The sequence below is a fragment of the Zingiber officinale genome, chromosome 3A (genome assembly GCF_018446385.1).
Source record: "Zingiber officinale cultivar Zhangliang chromosome 3A, Zo_v1.1, whole genome shotgun sequence".
NCBI classification, from domain to species: domain Eukaryota; kingdom Viridiplantae; phylum Streptophyta; class Magnoliopsida; order Zingiberales; family Zingiberaceae; genus Zingiber; species Zingiber officinale.
The window spans coordinates 13,828,165-13,836,333 of record NC_055990.1 but is presented as its reverse complement, the minus strand read 5'-3'; the positions used below and the strand labels follow the sequence as shown (position 1 = coordinate 13,836,333).

At 37.8% G+C, this 8,169-nt stretch overlaps 1 non-coding gene across 1 annotated transcript; it reads right to left on the bottom strand.

The window, feature by feature from the left end:
* Nucleotides 1-6,000: 6,000 nt before the first annotated feature.
* On the bottom strand, nucleotides 6,001-6,106 carry LOC122054311. The gene has a single exon (XR_006132639.1). It is a non-coding gene; the product is annotated as a small nucleolar RNA R71 (small nucleolar RNA).
* Between the last annotated feature and the right edge of the window lie 2,063 nt (nucleotides 6,107-8,169).

Genomic DNA, 8,169 nt, shown 5'->3' with positions numbered 1-8,169 from the left:
AAGTTCGTGGAGGACTTTTCCAGGATAACCTCTCCACTAACAGCCCTCACCAGAAAGAACAAGAGGTTTGAATGGTCAGATAAATGTGAGCAGAGTTTCCAAGAGCTCAAGAAGAGACTGACCAGTGCTCCTATCCTGACAGTTCCAGAGAGTACAAGAGTTTTGACATCTACAGTGATGCTTCCAAGATAGGCTTAGGAGCTGTACTCATGCAAGAAGGAAAAGTCATAGCCTATGTTTCCAGACAACTCAAAGACTACGAGAAGAACTATCCCACTCACGATCTTGAGCTGGCAGCTGTGGTTTTTGCACTGAAACTCTGGCGACATTATTTGTATGGAGTTCAGTGTAGAATTTTCACAGACCATCAGAGTCTTAAGTACTTCTTCACTCAGAATGACTTAAACATGAGACAGCATAGGTGGCTAGAGTTGGTCAAAGATTATGACTGTGAAATCCTCTACCATCCAGGCAAAACTAACAAAGTGGAAGATGCACTAAGTAGAAAGTCCAGTGCATCCCTGATGTCTCTGTCATCATTAGCTCTGCCACTGCAGAAGGAGTTGTCAGACTTTGGAGTGGAAATTATTTATGAGCAACTCTCTGCATTGACCTTAGAGTCTTCATTGTTTGAGGAGATACAGAGAAAGCAAAGTGAAGATCCGGACATCCAGAAGATCAAGCAAGGGATACAGAAAGAAGACAAATCAGAGTTTCGAGTAACAGACAACGGGATTCTTTATCAGGGGAGTCGCATTTGTGTGCCCAATGATGAAGAACTGAGAAAGAAGATTTTAGAGAAAGCTCATAACACACCATACTCCATGCATCCTGGTTCTACCAAGATGTACCAAGATGTGAAACAGAGGTTCTGGTGGTTAGGACTCAAAAGAGACGTTGCTAAATATGTTAGTACCTGCCTGACATGTCAGAGAGTCAAAGCAGAACACCAGAGACCAGGAGGAGTTCTTCAGCCTCTCCCAATACTAGAATGGAAGTGGGAAGACATATCCATGGACTTCATAACGGGTCTTCCAAGAACTACAAATGGATATGACGCAATATGGGTAGTAGTGGACAGATTAATTAAGTCTGCCCATTTCCTAGCCAGCTAGGTGTCCCACTCCATAGAGCAGTTGGCACAACTATACATTAAGGAGGTGATCAGACTTCATGGAGTCCCTAAATCTATTGTTTCTGATAGAGATGGACGCTTCACCTCACACTTTTGGGAGTGCGTTCAGAATGCACTAGGCACCAAACTCAAGTTCAGCACAGCTTTCTATCCTCAGACTAATGGACAGACAAAGCGAGTAAATCAGATTTTGGAAGATATGCTCAGAGCTTGTGCGCTGGATTTCAAAGGAAGTTGGTGCAAGTATCTATGCTTAGCTGAGTTTGCCTACAACAATAGCTATCAAGCCACCATCAAGATGGCACCTTATGAGGCGTTGTATGGTAGGAAGTGCAGATCACCTATTTGCTGGCAAGAAGTAGGTGAGAGAAAAGAAATGAAAGTAGAACTGGGCATTCAGACAGAACTGATAGATGAGACTACTCAGGCTATCCAGAAGATCAGACAGTGGATTGAGACTGCCTAGAGTAGACAAAAAAGTTATGCTGACACACGCCGTAGGCCACTTGAGTTCCAAGTAGGGGATTCAGTTTTTCTCAAGGTTGCTCCGATGAAGGGAGTGATGAGATTTGGCAAGAAGGGCAAGTTAAGTCCTCGCTATGTAGGACCCTACCCAGTTACAGAGAGGATTGGAAAGGTAGCTTACAAGCTGGATTTAGCACAAGACATGTCAGCAATACACAATGTATTTCATGTCTCTATGCTAAAGAAGTGCATTCACGACCCTAGCCAAGTGATTCAGCCTCAGACAGTGCAGATCCAAGAGGATCTTAGCTACGAGAGCAGACCTACACAGATAGTGGACAGAGCAGTCAAGAGACTAAGAAACAAAGAAGTGCCACTAGTGAAGGTCATCTGGCAGAACCAGAAGCACGAGGAAATCACTTGGGAGCGGGAGGACAATATGAGACAGAAGTATCCAGAGCTATTCTAAGTTCAAGGACGAACTTTTTATATGGTATGGGGGATTGTAACGACCAAATTTTCCCTATTTCAAGTTCTAAAAGTCCATAAAAATATTTGGAAATGCTTTTAAAATATTCTAGAGATTTTTAGAAATTTTTATAGTATTTTTACACAATTTTTGGAGGTCGTTTAGTATGTTTACAAAAAGAAAGAAATTCTGACAAAAACCGTTGAAGGCAAGGCTCGAACCCGTGACCTCGGGTCGAACTCGATCTAACCGGACGCAGCCGACCAGCTGAGCTACGTGGGTTTTGTTAACCCAATATGGAGAGAAATAGATTTAAGTTATAGAAAAGGGCAGAAATAAACCTAGGTTTTAAAGGGTTAATTTTCTTCCCAAGCCCTAATTTCTATTCCTTCTCCTCATCGGGTGCGTCGGCGTCACTGGTCTCGGGCGGAAACGCAGCAACTTTGGATCTTCTCTCCGGCGGCCGGTGAAGGCTTCTTCCGGCGAACCTTGCGGATCCGAGTTCCTCCCGTCGAAGAGAGCCCATAAACACAGAAGAAGCGCCGAGATTTGAGCTCATCCGAACCCTAGACCCCCTTCCTCTTCTCGGTTGTAAGTCCTAGCAATCAAGGGTAAGTACTACTCACCTGCGGTAGGAGTTGCTCCGAACTTTGGATTTCGTTCCTTGCTTCTGGATCTTGCTGTGCCGAGTAGAAGAGCATGTTAGGGCAATAGATTTTCAGATTTTTATGCTAGGCTTTCCTTTTCAATCAACTAGGGTTGTTGTGTTGAAATTTCCTATGCGAGTTTCCTTGTAGAAGTTGCTGTGCCAAATTTGCCATGCTAAGTGCTGTGCCGAGGGTTTCTTGCTTGAGTTGCTATTGAACAAGACTATAAGCTAGGGTTTTCCCTTTTATTCCTTACCTTCTGTAGCATAACTATTGAGCATGATAGGTTATGGTTCGAGTTTAATTGTATAGAGGAAGTTTAGCTCTTGATTGTAGTATCCGTGTATGTCCACCTGCTGCCATAAATTCCAGCAAGTTCATTTTCTTGTTTTGGCCGAGCAAATGGGCATAAACAGCCCTTAGTTAATAGTAGGTAGTTCTGGGTTTTGTTTGCTACCTCCATGAACGTGAACAGCCCTGCACAATTAGTTTCCCTTGCCATTAAATGAGCATGCACAACTTAGTATACTAGTAAGTTTGGATAGATTACTTGTTACTGTTTTAAGGGCAAGAATAACCTTGTTATAACAGTTCAAAGTTAGTTCATTTTGCCCTATTTTACAGCATGGTTAGTAAGCTTAAAGTTGCTTTCTTTGCTCTATTTTATAGCATGGTTAGTAAGCTTAAAGTTGCTTTCTTAGCTCTATTTTATAGCATGATTAGTAAGTTTAAAGTTGCTTTCTTAGCTCTATTTTATAGGATGATTAGTAAGATTAGATTAGCTTTCTTTGCTCTTATCACAACATGTTTTAAAAGTTCAAACTAGCTCTCTTTTGCTCTATTCTATAGCATGATTAGTAAGATCAAATTAGTCTTCCTTTGCTCTATTTGTAGCATGATTAGTAAGATTAGATTAGCTTTCTTTGCTCTTATCACAACATGTTTTAAAAGTTCAAACTAGCTCTCTTTTGCTCTATTCTATAGCATGATTAGTAAGTTCAGATGTGCTTTCTTTTCCTTTGTTTTACAGCATGTTTAGAAAGATCAGATTTTGCTTTTCTGTTGCTTTGTTTTATAACATGCTTAGAGAGAGTTTAGATTTGTTTCCCTTGTATTATTTTTATAGCATGCTTAGTTAATTGTAATCCTACATTTGTTAGGTATATCTAAAGGATTTCAATAAACTCTAATAAAGGATTATGAGAAAACTGAGTAAAAAGAAAAAGACCAAGGTCTAGTTAAAAGAGATAACAAGTAAACTAAAGTAAGAGGCTAGTACCCGACTTCCAAGGTTGTCGTTAAACAAATCCAGGTGACCAATTCCAAGGTCTTGGCCCTGGTAAGACCAAGGTCTTTATCTCATAGGACTAGAGGCTCGCTACCTCAGTCACTATTAGAGAGCGCGCAAAACAAAGATGGTACTAAGCCTGGGCCCAAAGAAGAAAAGAAAAGAAAAGAAAAGAAGAACAAGAAGAAGAAAGTGAAAGAGAAATTAAAAGATTAATTTCTAGTATAAGTAAAGCAAGAAGAAAAGAAGAAGAAGGTAAAAGAGAAATTAAAAGATCAATTTCTGGTATAAAGATATAAGACAATGAAACAAGTTTTATGCTTAGAATCAATAAAAGTTTAGTTCTTTAATTCTAAGCTTACAGTAGTTGTTTCATTACTTTCCTGTCAGTTAGTGAGCATGTTTAGTATTCAGTTTTATTTCTGTATACCATGAGTACATGCAGCTTTGCTTTTAGCATTTCAGTTTTTGTATTGTTGCATTCTTTTTATGCACTTCGATGTTTTTGTGAGATAGATTAGTACTTACTAAGCGTTTTCGCTTATAGATCTTTTGTTTTTTTTCCTCGTACCGCAGATAAAGGAAAAGCTAAGATATGAAAGGAAGGCGACAGGATGGTGGTGGTGATGAAGGTGTGTGATGTCTGGACTGTGGAGAGATCCAGAAGTAGCTGGCAAAATTGTCTAGACTTTCTTTTAGTCCTCTGTTAATGTTGTATTACATTTGGGATTGTAGTTGAGTTTATTTCCGCATGTCTAGCTAGTCTCTTTTATTATTTGTGGAGTGCTGTAGTCATTGCTATTGCTAGAGTAGTTTCTTTGTTTTTATTGTGATTTTTATTACTGTGTGGTTGTGGGAAATATGTTCCAGCCGTCTGTGGCTGTGTATACTATGTTTGTATTATAGATTTGGTCACCGGTACAGGGGAGATTCTGTCGAAATTTTTCGGTAGGGTTTCCATGTGATATTTAATCATACCGGTTAAGTAGAGTTAGTAGTTAAGTAACGGTCATCTTTAGAGAGTAGTAGTAGTAAGAAGGGTGGTCGTTACACTTTGAGACATTTCTAGTGCTTATTCCAGTCCCTGTGGATACGATAATCTTTTATATTACTTGCGACATTTCCGTACACTTACGGAGCGTAACAAGTTTTTGGCGCCGTTGCCGGGGACTGCGCTATAACATTGGAGATTATCAATTGAGTTAGACTAAACATAATTTTTTTGATTTGCATAGTTATAACTAATTGTTAGAATTCTGTTTTCATAAGTTTTTCCTTTCTTGAATAACATTCTTGCCAATACTTTTTGTTGCAATTCTAATTCTAATTCTAACTTTGCATTCTTGATTTCTTGTACTCTAATCTAACTTTTCTCTGTTTTCTCTTTTGATCTTGTTTCTTTCTTCTTTTCTTTTGTAAACATATCTTGCAATTTTTAGCATATGAATTATTCTAGACATTTTTCTTTTTCCTTTTATCTTTTCTTTCTTGTTTTCATTATGCACTTTCTTTCTTGAAATTTAAATTCTGCATTTGCTTTCTTGCTTTTCATATTGCATTTTATTTCTTGTCTTGGATTCTTAATAATTTTCTTTTTCTTCTTGAATATCCATGAGTACTAACATGTCAAGCAGGTCCATGAGAAATTTTTCTACACCCTTTTCTGCAAGATTTTTATCTCCCATTGTGCAACCTCAAATTGAAGCAGAAAGTTTCCAACTAGACCCAGAGATAATTTTCATGATACAAGGTCACAAATTTGGAGGAGAAGTATCAGAAAGTCCTTATCTGCATCTTGAAACATTTTTAGAGATTTGTGATTTGGTGAAATGTGAAGGAGTATCAGCAAATGCAGTTCGATTGATGACATTTCCTTTCAGTATCAAGGATAAAGCAAGGACTTGGCTATATTCTCTCTGTCCTCAAAGCATCACAAGTTGGGAACAATTGGAGAAGCAATTTCTGAATCATTTTTTCCCTCCAAGTAGAACGGTGTATATGAGGAATTGCATAACAAATTTTTCTCAGGCATATGGAGAATCATTATTTGAAGCATGGGATAGATTCAAGAGTCTTCAAAGACAGTGCCCTCATCATGGTTTTGAAAAATGGTTGATTTTGCACATATTCTATGGGGGAATTTCTTTCTCAGACAAGACTTTATTGGATTCATCAGCTGGAGGTTCTTTTATGGACAAAAGTGTAGATGAAGCTTATTCGTTAATTGATCAAGTGACATTGAACCTCCATGAATGGTCGAACAAAAGTTGGATGGAATTTCCCTCAGATATTCAAGAAGTGCAAGCCATAAATGTAAGAGAGCCTGTCAAACAAAATGAAATTCAACCACCTAAAAATGTTGAAATTCACAAGTCACAGAGTGAGGAGTTCAAACATTTGGGGGCAAAGCTTGATAATATTGTTTCAAAATGGTTTAAAGAAGATCCCCCTCCTACACAGTCAAGATCCAATGAAAAGTGTGATGATGTTGGGTTGAGAAGTGGCAAAAATCATGAAGAACTTCTGAAGAATGACATGTTTAGAATTGAGGAGAAGAATAATAGAAGATCACAAGAACTCAATTCCATTTCTCTAGGAAGTTCCCAAAGGCTAGAAGTACCTTTCCCTCAACGATTAATCACACCAACATTAGATAAGCAAGTTGGACCTCCTCCAAAAGCTCAAAGGGAATTTGGGAAAAAGGGAGTTCAGTCTTTCCCAGGACCTTCACTAAGGGTTCCTTTTCCACAAAGGTTAGTGGGGGTCAATGAAAATAAAGACTTCGGCAAATCCTGTGACACTAATATGGTTGAGTGTAGATTTTTGAATTTATATGAAGATGAAGATTTTTCAGATGAGGATTTTATTGATAATGTAACGACCACCCTTCATACTGCTACTACACTCTAAGGATGACCGTTACTTAACTACTAACTCTACTTAACCGGTACGCTACTTAACTACGAGGAATCCCTACCGAAAATTTCGGCAGAGTCTCCCCTGTACCGGTGACCCCAAACTGGGATACAAACACTATATACACAACCACAGGCGACTGGAACATAAATACTTCACAACCACGCAGTAATAATATCACAATAACTAAAAGGAAACTATTCTAGCAATAGTAAACAAATAGAACTCCAACGATAAGACATACCAAACTACAAGTGCGGAATAGACTCAATTACAATCTCAACTTCGTCATAGCATTAAAAGAGAACTAAAATAACTAAACAGAAAAGTCTTGGCGATTTGCCAGCTCATTCTGGATCTCTCCATAGTCCAGTCATCACACACCTTCATCACCACCACCTTGTCGCCTTCCTTGCTAAATCTTTTCCTTTCCTTTATCTGCAGTAGGAGGAAGGTAGTATCTATAAGCATAAAGCTTAGTGAGCGCTATCTACTCACAAAAACTCGATATGCATGTATATAAATAAAAACATGCTAAAACTGAATGCTAACATATAAAACTACTCATGCTTATATATAGCAAAGGAATCATGCTAACTGAAATACTAAACATGTGTAGCTCATCATGCTCATAAACCAATAAAAGAAGCATACTAAACATGTAAAGCTACTAAACATGTAAAACTACTAAACATGTAAAACTAACATGCTCATAAGAATGAAACTATAAAAGAAGCATACTAAACATGTAAAGCTACTAACATGTAAAACTACTAAACATGTAAAGCTAAACATGTAAAGCTACTAAACATGTAAACTACTAAACATGTAAAACTACTAAACATGTAAAGCTAAACATGTAGAATAATCTAGTAGCAAGGAAACAATTGAAACTACTACTGCATGCTTACTAAGAACAGCAAGTAAGTATAACTAACTGAAATACTAACATGTGAAGCTAGTCATGCTCATAAATAGCAGTAGAAAGTCTCAATGGCATGCTAATATAAAAGAACTAACTTGCTGAATTTTTAGAGATAGAAATGACTATCTTGCTGAAATAAAACTAAGACAGTTAACTTGCTGAAATTGAAACAAAAGAACTATCTTGCTGATTTCTGAACTTAAATTAAGTTTATTTCTTTTGTTCTAAAAGCTTATATATATATGTATATATATATACTTCAAAATAGATAATAAACTTCTTTTGGGCCCGGCATTGTACCACTTTGCGCGCATTCTTAGTAAG